Here is a 17,526-nt window from a genome sequence, read left to right on the forward strand (position 1 = left end):
AATACTAGGAAAATACAACCTCGAACCTCCAAACAAACGTGACACATACAAACGTAAAATGCGCCCATTATTTGCATTTTTATAAGGTTTGTTGAATTTCATTAAACGCGCTGGATGCCTTTCTTTTAATGTTTCCATTAGAAATGGCGGCATTTTATGGTATATGATACGGGGCAGTTATAGAAAATTATAAGAAATGAGGGAAAGTTGCTTTTAATACTCTAGTTCAACACTCAAGCACTATCTGTCCCACTACCACTACCTAACTAATAATACGACATATGGACGAAGAATTCAGGCCATAGATGGAAAAACTGCTCTATTTAGTAAGTAATCTGTACCTACCATGAACCTATAAAAAACAAAGGTGCGTGGATTACCACCAAAGATGGTTCTATCCCTAAGTCTAAAGTAATGTAAAATAATTTGCATAATACCCAAACCCCACTAGGAACAATTATGTAATTAGAATTATAACTAACAAACATTAACGAAGAGTTTATTTTCGTTCAACATCGAAATTATTCAGGGAAATGGTTACTTATGTGCTTTTGAGTTATTTGCGTTTATAGAAAGGCCTATTGATGGCCGACCTATCCTATCTCGTAATGGAACATTACACATGAAAACACTTCGTTTATCAAGGACACTGTGGGTTAATATAATGTAAAGTAGGTAATACACATGTACAAAATTGACAAAATCTGTATAAACCCACCAAACCTTCCTATCGATGAAGATTTATCTTAATAGCCAATATTCCAGGTGAATTATGTCATGAACACCTATGAAGATGCACCACAAGCCCCCAACCCCTCCATTACAATTAACACTCGAAGTATATGATCCACTGAAGCCGTTGAATTTAATGATGTATTTCCCCAACCAACAAAATGTGATATTTTTTCTACTTTTTACTGGTATTTTACTAGTGTACTACCGACTCTAGATACATTTACCTTGATATACAATATTACCCTTCCCGCCTCATTTGATCCCGTTCGAGGAAATGTAAGACTCTAATGTCATGCTCAACAATTATATAAACTCAACATTACGCAAACTAACAGCGATGGAGTTAGTTCAAAAACAATTACCACATTACTGAATGAATATTCATATTACTTACCTTATGCCAACTCTAAGACGTAGTGCTGGAATAATCAGTCACCTTAATTAAAGTGACGGGCCAAACCACTTCACATGTCTTCCAAGTAATGACACTTACATCTGACTACAGTATATACTTCTTGAATGCTACATTCGTTTTTCCTGCCATTTCCAATTATGCACGGCAATATTTTCAACCATTTTGTTCGCAGAATTTTTTTTGCTCTTGGTTCACGATGATGTCTACCGGTCCTCCTCCATACTTTGAAAAGTTCAGATCAGTCTCACTTTGAACACCTTTTTTTCCCCCTCGTCTCAAAAGACGTATGTCTTCAGGCACGAGTGACACGGACACAAACGTAAATTGATACTTGATTACAGCCATGAGATGACTTCCGTGGCACAGGTCACCCCAGTCCTGACCTGACCCACAAAGCGGTCGAGGAAGTCACCAACAAGTCAAACGAGTTCCCAAATTATTCACTGGACACTGAACAAATAAAATCACATTTACACATTCCATGAAATGTAACATTTCCGTAGGGCTATGTAGATTTATATTGACCATTATAGATGGGTTAGCCTTATATAATAAACGGCAGATTGCATAATTACAGTTATGGCGGCCAATGTTTTCGCGGGTCGCAACTTCAGTTCGATGGATCACCAATGTCGAAAATGAACTAATGCAAGACGTCCCGATTTTCATTGTACTCATGATTGTAGCTTCTATAAATTGTCAAGAAATGGTACTGATTTTCCTTTCAACTGCTATTGCTAAGACTGGCTTGTATCCAAGTCACTAATTTTAACGATGGCTGTCCATCCAACTTCGATCTACATATACTCTGAGGTATATGTAGGATGATGTCAAAAGTTCCTGATAGAGGAAGGGGTGAAATACTATCTCGCTTACGTAATCATGAATGCACAAAATAATAAACGACATGCAAGAATACTTTGTAAACAAGAAAACGCCGCACTTTTTTTTTTTTTCTAAGTTATATCTAATCCCTGTTAACTGTCAAATTCTCATAGAACTGACTACAGCTATTGTGGGGAAGTATGGCTATTATATGAAAATGGTGACCACTTTCTTTGTGAAAACAAATTTCATATGAGAAACATGGCCCAGAGCAATAATCATGAGCATCTTTAGTAAAAAAAAAAAAAATAAATAAATAAAATGCTTTTGCAAAGAGGGAAAGTTTCACTAACTTGTCAAATGTTTTATAATGCCAGTGAAACGTTTGGTGCTCTATTGGTCACTCCTAAGTACCACAGAAACAGTTGAATATATATATTTGTTTTTCACAGGAACTAAAAGGGGTGAGAGTAATAGTAAAATTTTAGAACCATTATCTTTATAGCTAATGCATGGTACATTACTGTACACTGTATGGCTGTGGGGAAGGGGGAGTGATTGCACCCTTCATCTCCCTTTGGGATAAGTCCCTGTCTATATGAATGAAGATAATATGAACCAAACCCTTTGGTATGTAGCACCTAGGGTACTTATCATGATAGAACATCCAAGGGCCATTTGCAACGACATGTACACAATGAATAGCAGACTCCATCTGTCATAGAGTTCGAATGTATAAAACATGGTTCCAAACCTTCTGATGACCAGAAACCAACATTTGTTGATATTTTCAAAATCTTGATGTGTTTGGTGTGCAGCATGATCTGGCCTCGATATTCCTTGATGTGCAGATCTTGGTCTCTCCCCAACATTCTCTCTGGATTTGAAGTAGATGAGGAAATATAACAATACTTAAATTTTCTTTTTACGTCAAAACTAATATAATTCTCAATATCACATACATAAAGAAAATTTTCCTTTAATAGAAAAATGATCGACTTGTTCTACAACATAACAAGAGACTTCATTTAAGACCTGCTAATGAGGTAACAGGTTATCAAAAGAGATCATTGAAGATAGGCTAGCTAGTGAAAAGTATAGCAAATACATTGTGTGTGGGTGGGCATTTCTATCAAAATTATTAAACTCTGCAGGAAAAAGAATACCTATAATTTAGAAACTTGAATGGTTACAGCAGAGACAACAGTGGACAGAAGTGATAATATTTATGCAGTTTGAAATGTGGCCAGCTTTGGTGATAAAATAATGGAAACAGGAACAAACAGCAACTTTATAGTATTACATGATGAAATGGCAAGAAAACCTTGCATCATCCTTATCAGAGATTTAATAAGGCATTTAGATACATAGTTTTGTGGCATGAATAAAACGAGGCAGTGTTAGCTTAGGTCTATGCTGGAAGACATCACTCACAAGGTACAGACAGAACGCAGTTAGGAACACTTAATAACAGTAAAGTTATTCAGGCTGTAACGAAAGTGGCAAGGGAAAAATCTTTCAAGAGCATTGGTAGTACAGAATCCTTACTAGAAAGCTCAAAGAAAGCTGCAGAAAGGTTGTGATAGCGGGTTCTCTTCCTAAGTGCAATGCAGGAATTGAATTTCTGAATACTAGATGTATGTGGCAGAGTGAAGCACATCTGCCTATTAGTAAGAGTTGACTAACCTATGGGACAGCTTGTTATGAGAGGAACTTCTTCGTTTAGGATGTCCTTCATGAAAATGGGGCTGGTATTACAAGGCTGGGCAGGATTCAGACGAGCACATAAAGCTGTTATTTACTAACAGAATATTAATTATGAACACAAGAAATCACCATCAGGCAATATCCTGGGACCAAAGAGTCTAAACTTAAAGGCTTAAATCACAGTCATTGTGCCCAAGTGAAACATTTACATGCTTTACACCAATGCCAGAAATACCCTAAAACAGTATGAATTGACACCAAATGCTTAATATATAAGCAATAACAAAAAACTGGATAAATTCCATAAAAAACTTCCAAGCACAGTTAACAATCCAATGGAATAATGATTCTAAAAATAAAAATAAGCTTTATAACTGGTTCTATTTACAAAGATACATGACAATCTATATGCAATTATGGTTAGGATTTTATATGTCAAAGCAGACAATGCACAGTGTACCAAAATGATGAATGATATTCATGTCTATTTGTATAGAAAACAAGAGCTTTGTATGTGAAACTGATATAAATATCAAACAAGCAGTAATTATGGGAAATATTAACAATCAACATAAATTAGGACAAGTGACCATGAGGGAAACAGATTAATAGATTAAAAAGAAGACTGCTTTCTAAATCAAACGGTCTGACACATAGCACAAAGTGAAAATGGATGTAGTGACATCTACAAACGGAAGCCTAATCAGTACATGCGAGGGCTGCAACAAACTAGGAGATAGCATTCATGATATTGTCAGTTTCACTGTAAACAGCTAATTTTATTGAAAATAAAATCAAGATTTCCAATCTCAGATTAGTCAACAAACAAACCCTTCCTAACATTGACTTAACTGCCATGTCACATAAAAACAAGGCAAATTTATGTCGCCAAGGTACACAAATGAGGTTTCTTTAGATCCTCTTAACTTCTAGAAGTGTTTCATCTACCACCACTCAGGTAAACTGGACCAGATTCTTAGGCATGCATACAGTAGAAAAGACGTTCAGACATTTCATCATATTTCCCCTTAAAGAATCAGTTTTCATAGAAGAAAGAAAAAGGAGAAGCCAAGTTAGATGAATAAAAAAATAATCAAATGTGTAAAAGAAATGCTTACAGGGTGTCTGTCAAGAGGGAAAAAAATCAAGGAACTTAAAAGTACATATCTTTACAATGATAGCATTGGAAGAAAATCACAAGCAGCGAGAATAACTATCAGAAGTGCATTTCTCATCATGAAGGAGAACCCAATAGAAAAATTTTTCAAATACACGAGAAGCAAGAAAGAAGGTGACTACGAGGGGTCTAAGACCCGAGGGGGGGTAGATATTCTTCCCTTCTGTATTATCACTTTTAAAAATATATAAACAATAGAAGGAAGATCCTAGCCTTTATTTCTTATTCATTTCATCCTTAAAGGTTCATTTTTTTCTCATTTCTCCCTGTGTGAAGCGCAGAGGCTGCGAATTCGGTGCCTAGCACTACCTCGCCAACACGGGAAACGGCGAACTGGTAATAGATTGATAGACAGGTAGATAGACATATCAATAATAGTATTTGCTCATTATCAAATGATAATGGCATACCAATAGGATTCAATAAAGAAATGGCTTCCCTTCCAAACAAGTATTTAACTTCTAGTGTTTACCATAGAAAATTTGTATATCACAGGCACATTCCTTAATTCTGGGCATCAAAAAAAGAAAAAAAGGATATTGAAAATAATGACCGCTGGAAAGTACTTAAATATCTACACAATCTAAACCTAAATAAATCAACTGGTCCCAATGATATCTCTCCAGAATGCTGAAAGAAGCAAGTCGGCTACAGCTTTCCTCAAAATTTTCAACGAACCACTCCAGAAAAAGAGAATACAAAATGAAACTCTACTGCTGTGGTCACCTCCTTGAAGTTCTAGTTGGGAAAGGCATCAGAGATATAGATACACAGACAGACAGATAGATCTAATAGACCTATACATATATGTATATTGAAGCAAATACTCATGCATGCAAAATCCTTCATTATTTCCTATTCACCAGAGTTTTCATCACACAGTTTTTCTACCTTGCACAACTCCACCTTTTCCACTACTATCATCACTAAACTTTACTCACAACAAATTGTCTAAAACTCATCCACAACTTTCTCTTTTGTGCAAACTCTGTTCCTACTATACCAGTAAACAGATCTTAATCACCACCATCCCCAAATTATATCTTTGAAACGTTCTGTCCATCTCCTACAAACATTATATCTTTTTCTACTTTTCTCCAAGACTTGTCGATTGCATTCTACTTACACATACCTCTCCATCTTTCATTAATATCCTAGTACAACTGTACACCTCGTTATTCTCTTTAAAATTCTGACTGATTTTTTCTTCCAAGATCATCATTAGCTTTCTTCATCTTGAAATATATTTTTCCAACATTTTAATTCAGGGCTGCATACTCCAAACTCTTCCCTACATCACTGGTCCATCACAATCCAGTGATGAACTTTGGGTTCCTGTTTAAGGGCTGGACAAAAGTAACATAGGGATTTGGAAGAAAAGCATATCACTGGACTGTTCCTGCTCAATAGCAGCAATCAGGATCAAGGGATGTGATGTGTGGCATACTTCTTACCCTACAATAATAAATGTGAGAGTGAAGATGGCCATGATGATCAGGGAAAATGTGGAGTAAAAGTAGATGAAACATTCTAGAAATGAAAAAACCTAAGGAAACCTCATCTGTTTACCCTGACATAAATTCACCTTGCTTTTCATGTCATATGGCAGTTGGTTAAGTCAATGTTAGGAGAGGTTCAGTGCAGCGTTCAGTGTGTATACTCATAGATGCTACCAATACAGCAAAAAGAAAGAGACAATAATTTTTCATTCTCTTCATTTGCACTGTGTAAATTTCAGTCCCCATGTGATGCTAAGTGAGGTTTTCCTAGGCATATTCCCCAGTCTATCTTCTACCAATTATATGAAATCCATCAATATGAATTTCTTTTAAATCTTTAGGTCATTTCTGTGGTGCTTATAAACTGGAACTTTACCAAACTTTGAAGAACCAACAACTTTTGACCAGATCAGTCATTGTCTAAACAGAATCAGTGCTCGTAATAGCTAAATTATTTCAAAACGAAACTAAGTGGTTATTAATTGCATCTATAACTATGCCTGACACTGATGGTAATATCAGTGTCCACTATTGATACATCAAAAGAAAATATAAATCTGTAGCTTGAAAGTATCTTTATAACTTAACATCATCTTTTTACAACCGATGTGGAATCTACAGTAGTAATGAATTATGGAATTGTAGATTTATTTTGAAGAATCAATGAAGACTGGTGAAATATAAGAGATTACCCTACAATACATGAAAGTCAAATGAGGGGAAGGCTAAGAAGATAAAGAAAATGTGTGTTAAAAGTAACATAACTATGTATACCCTATAAATCATTACAATGATAATCTTACCAAATATCTCCGAGCAAAGTGGAAGGCTATGAAGATCAGGAAAATGTGTGGTAAAGTACACCCTATAAATAATCTTACCAAAGATCTCCTTGTCAATTTAATTCAACTTGCTCTTGAAGATCTTTCTTTAAAATAAAAACTATACTCTGGATTTTTGTATCTGTGCATGTGCACACAGGAACATATTCAGCATGTGAATATAATCCAACAACCATTCTTCGCTAAAATGGTAATGCCCCTACATCAACTTTCAACTTCCAACCTCCAAAATAGATACAAATAACAAACTACAGCCACAGCAACCTATGGTCCCTACCCACTACAGTCCTAATAAATAGGACACATACAAAATACAAACTTAAGTCAAGTCTTGACTGACATACTCTTAAAAAACTACCCTGACAACCCAATCTCAATTCCACTTCACCAGATATATACCCAATCTGACATTACACTCCTCTGTGTACTGAACACCATCTATACCCAAAACATTGCAAACAGACTCAGTAGATCACCTAACCCTCATGCTAAAAAAGACACTGAACATTTACTTGTACATTCTGCTACATTTTGACAAACATCGCATTTCTGGACCTGGGAAGGTCCTGAACGGTGTACTAAGCTAGCTTACTAACTAATCACCTGTTACAGGAAGTAGGTATTTAAATTGAATGGCCCAGTCTCTTAACCGTATGTATATTTACCATGTCTGTATGGTCCACTGTTTGCACACACAAACACACATCAGCTTAGCCAAGTAACCATTGATCTACCAATCGCTAAGGAAGAATCATTGAATACCTGAGTTGGACGTAGGCCAACTGCCATACCCCAAGTTTCGAACCCATGCGGGTCAGATCCTAAGACTCTCCTGTGACGAATGGTCAGTAATGCTAAACACTAAACCAAGGAGACCCGTACTGATGTTCATGTCTACCATATCATTTGATCATTTGGTTTTACGAACTGCCACACTTTTAATGGTACGAGAGTTAGGTGTATGGGAAAAATAATACTATTTTCACTTAAGAAAAAAAACATCTGTGTTGGTAGTTCATACATACCTTTGAAATTAATGATGGCTTCCTTCATGCATTTCTATGGCCAAGTGTCCACATAATCTTCCACTCGCCGCAAGATGTTGAAGTGATAACTTGTAGGCCAACAGCACTGAGCTTGTTCAGGACCGTAACTGGATGGCAAGGCACTTTCATCAGGTCACAACCGTGAGCCAGTCTGGTGACAGGTCCAGTCACAGGACAGATAAACTCGCCATCTTTGAAGGTGAACCCCAGTTCCTTCATGACTCTCGAGTAGACATCAATCTGTAGTGCCCCACGAAGTCCGACCACAGTCGTGTCCTCCCGCACATAGTTCCCTTGCACCATCACATAGGCCATTCTTCCTGCTAAACAATCATTCATGTACTTGACCATTGAACTCAAATATTCCATCTTCAAAATGCATTACGTTTGGAAGTGATCATATGGGTATACTTAGTGTCAAGAGTACATTTCCATGCAAGGAAAGGTGTCGCAGTTTCGCCAGACATAAATAACGTAATGGACATTACCTGAACTGTGACTGACTAGTAATACTAAGACGTCTCCAGGAGCTCAACTCCGTGACACGTTCAATTGGTGTCAACTGATTAAGGATATGATGAAGAAGAGTAACTGAAGCACATACTCGTTAGTGAAGGCCACGAACACAGCGCCATCTCGATGTGGGCAACGCTAATGAAAAAAAAAAAAAAAGTGGTTGAGGGGGAATCATATTTTTTTTTTTTTTGCAAATGATTCATATGTCCACGAAAACTTTTACTTGACATGAATTTGAAGGAATTGCTGCGCTCCGACATTTCATTATCTACAAGGCAGAATTATTCCCTGTCTGTCTTTGACCAAACCTCTGAGTCACTGTTTTATGGTCGCTAAATACGCTAATTAAATCCATGTCATACAGACTATCTATTTATCTATCTCTCTCTAAACTGTCACAATATTAACCTTACAGTAAGATGCGCGTACAGTCACATCTAGAAATTTCTCTCTCTTAAAGAGACCAAAAATTTCCCCCGATTTATGCGGGAGCTGGATGTACGGTGCTGGGGTTGTATGACGATGCTAGCAACATCTCTGTTCCTATCGTTCAACTGAAAGTCTTGTAGTTTTCTTTTTTCTTTTATCATTAACACTTTACCTATCATCTGATATGGTCAGGATTGCATTATGCTTTTGACTGCGTCATGTTCAACACACACAAACACACACTGTAGTCTAGAAAACTGCATTTGTGATTCTTTCCTCTTTAAATAGCCATCGTTTACCTTCCTTTGGAACGTCTCTCGTGTTCAGACCATGGGCTCAAAATAGATAAAACAGTTGACATAAAGACTTTTCCTTACTATGAGCGTCAGAATGGTGACTATTTTGACCACTATCTACTGAGTGGAGGAAAATCGTAATTTCTCTGATGTTTTTTCTGGGGAAATATTCCATTTATTCATCGAAATGTTTCTCGTTAATGCATATAATAGAATACATTAAATACGTAGTTATATGAGATTTGTTTTTGTATGTTCTTTGGCTAATTCAAATGTGGTTATAACAAACAATTCCTTTCCTTTTCTTTCAAACTATTCGCCATTTCTCGCATTAGCAAGGTAGCGTTAAGAACAGAGGACTGGGCCTGAGGGAATATCCTCACCTGGCCCCTTCTCTGTTCCTTCTTTGGGAAAATTAAAAAAAAAAAAAAGAGGTGAGGATTTCCAGCCCTCTGCTCCCTTCTCTTTCAGTCGCCTTCTGCGACACGCAGGGAATACGTGGGAAGTATTCTTTCTCCCCTATCCCCAAGGATAGAAACAATTCTAATTTTGATAATTATCTCTATCTCATTGAAACATGTACTCCCACGTTCCTGCACATCCAATTTTCATTACAGTAAACATTCAGTTTGGGTGGAAAGGAAACCAGTTGTAAGGTGATATATTTATTGGTATTTATTGGTGAAGGCTTTGTAACTAAATTTACTTGAAGGACAAGACGCAATGCAGTGAAAAACCATACAAATGAAAGCATGTGTTGATGAAGACACGATTTTTAATGCATGAAGATACTGCAATTAGAAAGAAAACAATAAAACTGCCAATTGCAATATTCAAAGCACTGCAATAACAAGGACACAAACAATGCGTGTACCATTCAAAATCAAGAAACACTGACACCTACCATAGAAAATATTCAAAATACTGATATAGCATGGACATAAGCAGAGTATGCATGCAAAAGCAGAATATACATGCCAATGTATACCATGCACCTTCTTGGGGAGTTAGTTGATACTGCACTGTACTGCATTGGGCTAACAGACTGGAATATGATGTATTTTGATTATATATGCACCTTTTGTATACAATGCAAGCAAAGTGTAGTTTTCATGACACAAGAGTTAAATGCATTACAGTAGAGTGCGATAGCACATGTAACAATATCAATTCATGCATTTTAGTTGTGTTACGCAAAGCTGTGTTGTTTTACTCAATTATTGCTCTTAAAATTATCTTAATTGATAGCCGAGGCTCTGAAATGGTTTCTTAAAACCACAACTATTACAAAGTCGACCCCAGGCGGGACAATTTTCCTTGATCGTTCGTGTCAGTTCTAGATAAGTCCTGAAAAGTTGAATCCACAAATAGCAATCCTCAGCCAAACTATTGTAAATCTAAGTTTGTAGGTTAACATTACCAGTGGGTATTCTCACCGTGGTAACCTAGTGTGGTGCTCTGGAGTGTTCGTAACTACACGATCCTGGTGCATCCCACCTGCTCAAGTCGTCCCCAGGAACCACCACCACCTCTACCTCACAAACACTCTCCCTGGAACTCATGTTGACCCTCCTCCATAAACGATGATACGAGAGTAACAGCAAGCAGGTCGTTAGCCAATCAGGCCATGGCGCCACCAACGCCGACCTAGGAGTTAAAAAGTCTTCCACTTGAATCTCGTTGTAGCACCAGAACTGCTCACCACACCTGTATAGTCGTCGCTGGAGTGCGTGCGTACGTTCCTCTACCACCGTGTGACAACAGCTGTGCCTCCTCCTCCTCCTGTCCGCTCATGATAACCAGGCAGGATGAATCAAAGACAAGACAATCCTCTACATTTTGAATTCTCTCTCTCTCTCTCTCTCTCTCTCCAATCCAACTACCTAAAGCGCCCCTTGTCACTTGTGGCCAAACGCAGCATTAAAACAAAACAACATAGCTTTGCGTAAAAAAAAAAACAACTAAGATTAATGAATTGATATTGTTACAGTATAAAAATGGTGGATGAGTATCTTTCTTCTGGCACACAACATAAGGACGCCCTACACTAACCATGATCACCTTGCTGTGAGGATCAGCCGATTCAAAGATGATAACTGTCCAATTGACGATAAAAGCCTCATGAAGTGGACGAGGGAGATAGAGAGTAATCAGCTCGCTCTTACTACACCTTATTTAGGTTTTTCTCTGACCTTCTATATATGGTGTTTGCCGTCAGCCTGGTCTGTGACGCTGTGTTAGGTTACACTGAGTGCAGTGCTGCCAGACGTGGGGAAATTTCCCTATATCTAGGGAATTCTTGGTATTAATGGGGAATTCAGGTTTCATTCTGAATACCTTTTTTTCTTTTACTGTGAATTAGATATTCCTTCAAAATTTGGGGAATTTTCACTGGGAACCAAATATCTTTCTTTATAGTTACATATTACTTCTTAAAGAACTTGTCATGTAGCATTACCATAAATGGTTCATCTATGGAAATGAAATTTTAAAGGTTAACAAAATGAATAGTATCTAAGATATTTATTATACTTTTTAATTACAACATCCTACATTCACGGTCACAAGGCCCTTTTTGGGTGTAGTTTGTAAGTAACTTGTCAGTTCTGTTCTGTTATTCGTCGACCTTGACTAAACAGACATGTAGTATACGGGATTATGTCCAGCATCTAACGCGCTCCACTGGTCGTATAAAGACAAGGGTTCACAGGAAGTGTACAGGTACACATCGCGAGTCACAAGGGTTCACAGGAAGTGTACAGGTACACATCGCGAGTCACAAGGGTTCACAGGAAGTGTACGGGTACACATCGCGAGTCACAAGGGTTCACAGGAAGTGTACGGGTACACATCGGTCAAGGGTTCACAGGAAGTGTACGGGTACACATCGCGAGTCACAAGGGTTCACAGGAAGTGTACGGGTACACATCGCGAGTCACAAGGGTTCACAGGAAGTGTACGGGTACACATCGCGAGTCACAAGGGTTCACAGGAAGTGTACGGGTACACATCGCGAGTCACAAGGGTTCACAGGAAGTGTACGGGTACACATCGCGAGTCACAAGGGTTCACAGGAAGTGTACAGGGTACACATCGCGAGTCTTGGGAGTCAGCCACCTCAGCCCTTGTCGGTGCCAAGTTAGCAGCCTCACTGATTCCTAAGGCTACATGGAGGAAGGAAGACCTTTATATGGGGTTTTGTATCTCTCTAATAGTCTAACATTCGGATAAGATTCAGTATAAAATTGTTGATATTTGTTCAGACAGCGAGTCCTGTTGACGGACACGTTTCTGCCCTGATATTTGGCAGGAAGAGTTTCATAAAGAAATATGTAAGCAACTCAGTTATTGTCCTCAACATTTACTTGTCAGAATTCATATAATTATATAAGAGTACAATAACGTGCAAAATACACTCAATGTTTCTATTTTCCCCACATCATTCATGAATAAAAACGTTAATTACGGCTATAACTCATATGAATATTAACTACAAACGGAAGTAAAGCAAGAGATGGAAACTTATTCAATGTGGGGAATTTTGCTCCTGAGACCTGGGGGAATGTGAACCAGAGCAGCTGGTAGGCGGCAGCACTGAGTGTGTGCCTGGTTCTCATTTCAACCGCTGGCAGAGTCGGTGTGATTCTGAATGATGGAGCAAGTAACCGCCCATCGTCCGTACGTACATACGAATTTTTTTTTCCTGTTTTGTACTGAACTTAAAACGAAACACATTAATGTGACATAATCCCTTAAGATGATTTTTTTTTTTTTTGAGTCAAGGAGGACAAAAGTATAAGAGGGTAGGTATGCATGATCTCTGGTGTACAAGTCACGAAGTGGTTGTTGATTGACTTTTTTTAGATCATGTTGTTCATTACAGCCATGGTTATTTTGCAGAAAAATGGTATATGTGACTGTTGTGGGTATGCCCACCGCTGATAGAAGTCACGTGAGTGTGGTTGGCCTTCAAAGTGTACTGGAGAAAGATGTTTTCATGAGAGTTTTAACCAACCTAGGAGCTACCTTCGAAAACGGAAAGTTGTTCCTTAAGAACGAATGCTCCCCCAAAGTGAAAACCGGCAGTGACACAGTGGAAGTATATGATAACACAACTATAGTCCTGAACAAGCTTAGTGCCGCGGGCTTTGAAGTGATCACTTCAACGTCGTATGGCGATTTCAAAGTCATCTGGACACTAGGCCGAGAGAAATAGAAATATCTATCATCTGAATGCAAGACCTCGTTAGCTTTATGGGTATGTATAAAGTCAGCAAATGTAGTTTGCTATAAATAAATAAAAAGATACTTGATGTATCAAGGCATCAGTTTAAAATCGTGTATAATGGGTATTACTACAGTTTCTTCAAATACGTATTATTGATGGAGATAACCTGCATTGTTTGAAGGATCTTAGATGCCCTGTTGAGGAATGATTATGTTCTTGTTAAACGTATGAGTGCAAAGTGGGACAGGGCTTATTTTTTCTCTCGCTGTCTATTTTAAAGCGTCCAACACAACACTGGTAGAATCTCTAATCTCTCTCTCACACATATTCTTTCTCCTCTAGCCACAGGGATTATATATATATATATATATATATATATATATATATATATATATATATATATATATATATATATATATATTATCCCTGGGGATAGGGGAGAAAGAGTACTTCCCACGTATTCCCTGCATGTCGTAGAAGGCGACTAAAAGGGGAGGGAGCTGGGGGCTGGAAATCCTCCCCTCTTTTTTTTTTTTCTAATTTTCCAAAAAAAAGGAACAGAGAAGGGGCCAGGTGAGGATATTCCCTCAAAAGGCCCAGTCCTCTGCTCTTAACGCTACCTCGCTAACGAGGGAAATGGCGAATAGTATGAAAGAAATATATATATATATATATATATATATATATATATATATATATATATATATATATATATATATATACATGCACATATTCATACATGCTGCCTTCATCCATTCCTACCACACATGACACTCCCCCCGTTTGCGCAGAGGAATCGCTAGGAAAGAACAAGCACATTCGCCCACACTCAAGATTAACTGTCTTTGTTTAATGCATCCAAACCACAGATCCCTTTCCACACACAGGCCCCACAAAACTTTCCAATGTGTAATTACCCCAGATACTTCACATGCCCTGGCCCTGGTTCAATCCATTGACAGCACGTCGACTCCGGTATACCACATCATTCCAGTTCGCTCTATTCCTAAATAATTTAGCATTAATGTCACATTGTTGAGTATGATAGCTTGACTGCAGTTATTGTCCAAGGGTGAATTTGGAGTTCTCAAAACTTGTAAGCCCTGAACCATTGCTACTTTACCAATACAATTCTTTCCATTTGATCATATCAATAACAGACTCCTATCACATTCAAACAATTATATTTCCATATTTTTTAAGTCAAATATATTATTCATTTTGAACAATTCAAGTAAACACCTTTGGCAATATAATTGTAATTGTAGTATTTCATCCAGGTCAGTGGATACAAAACATACCCTTGCAGTTTGTATATTTTTAGTTAAAGCGCTGTGAAATTTTTGTCAGAGTTCCCCCCTTGCCGCCCCCTTAGTTTTTACCACCCTACTCAAAGATGACCACTGGAAGGCTCACAGGATCAGTGATGGCCCTCACCTAACAAACACCAGTCTCAGTTTCCTTGTGTATTATCTTTGATAAAGGTTTGGATAAATTAATCAGCCCTTTAAAAAGACATTATAGTAATATCATCAACACTGCAGCATGTTCTATAGCTGAGTTCTTTCTCTTGGTGTCATGGTTGGACCAGTATGTTTTGAGGACTGGGTTAAATACAGTCATGATACTTTAATGATTATGCCAATGTGTAGTATTTCTACACAAGCTTTAAATTGCACTATAGTAAATTCAGAGAAATGTTTTGAAGACTGAATGTGGTAATATATGTTCTCAAGCAAGGCCATCCGTATGAATATGTAGAAGAAAAAGTAGTACAACTAAGCAAAATTTTCTCTTATTTGAAATTTAAAGTTTTGTGATATTTTAATTTAGTAAGAATGTTTACATGTAATACTAAAGTTTCAATTTATATCAGGTCCTGAAAGACTGTGGGGAAGAAACAAACATCTGTAAACAAAGGCACAATACTGAAGACAAGTTCTACACCAAAATGATCATTATTTTGACAAAATGAAAAAACTCATTTTCCGATCATCAAACTTAGAGTCAAGATTTCACATTATGATCGTACATCTGCTGAAGGAGTGCAATTCATTGCTCTGCTCAGAGATACACCAAGTATATCTAGGGAATGTGCCCTTATAAATTACCCTTGAACAGTCTATGGTGACTGAAACACTAGAATATGGATACCAGTGGGTTTCATCCTTATTTGCTTCATCAAAGGTTCAACACCTGTTATCATGTAACTCAGGTTGGAAGTGTTTGTTTAATGGTAAATTAAGTCTGGATGACACTCATAACTGTACTTACATAGAGAATTCTGTGGCTATTTACAGTTATACATGTTAAACTAAAGTTCTCTTAAAAGTCATCACATTTATCTGTAAAGAAAATTGCTTAATACATGACTTAAGACATAAAAACATGATATTTACACTGGTTTTATGTGATCTTCAGCTTCCCTTGTCTCGCCTTTGGATCTTGACAATGCATACTCTATCCTGCACAGCCATGAAACCTCAATCACTTATTATATCTCCTGCATCACAAACAAGGGATCTCAGCAATGTCTCTTCTCTCTTGGAGGACAACTATGACAATCCTCTTGTGGCAGTGGAGTAAAGGCATGGGAGCCCTACCTCACCTCTCTGCTCCTACACCAAGCAGTATCATCTTGCCCATGAACTGCATCTCTCAGTAATGATTAATGTAGCATTGTTGTCACTACATTTATCAATCCCTATCCTGGTCATCACATTTGGAAGAAGCGTTACACTAAGATCTAACAATGGTGACCTCTGTAGTGACTGAGGGAGGGGTAATGTGCAGGACTCAATAGTACTCCTTGCCAACCTCTCCCACCTCCCCATTTGACTTCCCAGCTGTGCACAGTGGCTGCCCTTTCCTTTTATTTTTCCATGTCCTGGCAACAGTAGTCCTACCCAAGGAATGTTACTACCAGCCTGCTAATCCTTCAACCTCTGGTATTCCAACATTGCTGATGCAAGCTCCAAAGTTCTTGCCTGCAGCCATTGTTTACATCTTTCATCATGAGAGAAACAGTGGTATTTACAACATAGCCTGAAGGACCTAGTGGCTTGAACAACCTCCCTCTCATACAGCATTCCACACATTCTTCCACCATTTCTTTCTCGTAACTCAAGTGCTCTTCCTCTCCATTTCCCTATATTGTAGTGTTTCTGTCACACCAACTCCTTTAATCGTACTATCACATGTTCTTGTTAACTTCCCACCTTGCAGTCTTTCCATTTCACCCCACTCTGCCACTTCACAATTCGTTCCCTTTGCATTCCTTGCTTTACCTGTACTCTCTCGACTAAATCTTTTCTTTCTACTGTTTTGATTCTTTCTTTTTATATGCTAATCTACTACCTCACAAATGATTCCATACTATGGCATCAGTTCTATCCTTCCATGCTAATATGACATTACCATTCTTATATCTTTGCTTCATGATACAGATACCTTTTTCTCACTTGCTGTCTCAAGATCATGAATTTCTTTGATGCTCATAATAATGTCTTAAACTATTCCTAAGCTGCAGTTGGTTCTTCCATACTCTTTGATTATGAGGCAACTCCATCTTACATTCTTTGCTTCTTCCTACTGATATTCCCCTGCCCCCACCTCTTCTACAGATTCTTGGACATTGAAGAAATCTCGCAGCACTTTCCAGGATATATCAATATTTCAACCTAAGAATGTATTTTATAATCTTACATGTTTTTCAGTTTATCATGTATACCAACTATAAAAGTGTTTTATTTTTGTCAACAGCATACCATGATTATGTGTGCATTCATTAATGTCTGGAACACTAAATCAT

The 17,526-nt window shown here is 37.7% G+C and overlaps 2 long non-coding RNA genes across 6 annotated transcripts in view; one reads left to right on the plus strand and one right to left on the minus strand.

The window, feature by feature from the left end:
- LOC139754603 (uncharacterized) overlaps positions 1-11,697 on the minus strand; it is a 46,903-nt gene extending 35,206 nt beyond the window's left edge. The window contains exons 1-3 of one of the 5 annotated variants that reach the window (XR_011713908.1): positions 11,540-11,697; positions 8,226-8,569; positions 1,130-2,852 (exon numbers count right to left, since the gene is read on the minus strand). This is a non-coding gene — a long non-coding RNA (uncharacterized lncRNA). Of the gene's footprint in view, positions 1-1,129; positions 2,853-8,225; positions 8,570-8,734; positions 8,898-10,923; positions 11,329-11,539 lie in introns of those variants that run through there. The other 4 variants (XR_011713909.1, XR_011713910.1, XR_011713907.1 and 1 more) reach the window with 4 other exon arrangements.
- A 1,325-nt stretch (positions 11,698-13,022) lies between these two features.
- LOC139754611 (uncharacterized) lies at positions 13,023-17,456 on the plus strand. Its single transcript, XR_011713911.1, has 3 exons — positions 13,023-13,165; positions 13,388-13,745; positions 15,592-17,456. It is a non-coding gene; the product is annotated as an uncharacterized lncRNA (long non-coding RNA).
- The last annotated feature ends 70 nt before the right edge of the window (positions 17,457-17,526 follow it).

Source organism: Panulirus ornatus, chromosome 2 (assembly GCF_036320965.1).
Source record: "Panulirus ornatus isolate Po-2019 chromosome 2, ASM3632096v1, whole genome shotgun sequence".
Classification (NCBI taxonomy): domain Eukaryota; kingdom Metazoa; phylum Arthropoda; class Malacostraca; order Decapoda; family Palinuridae; genus Panulirus; species Panulirus ornatus.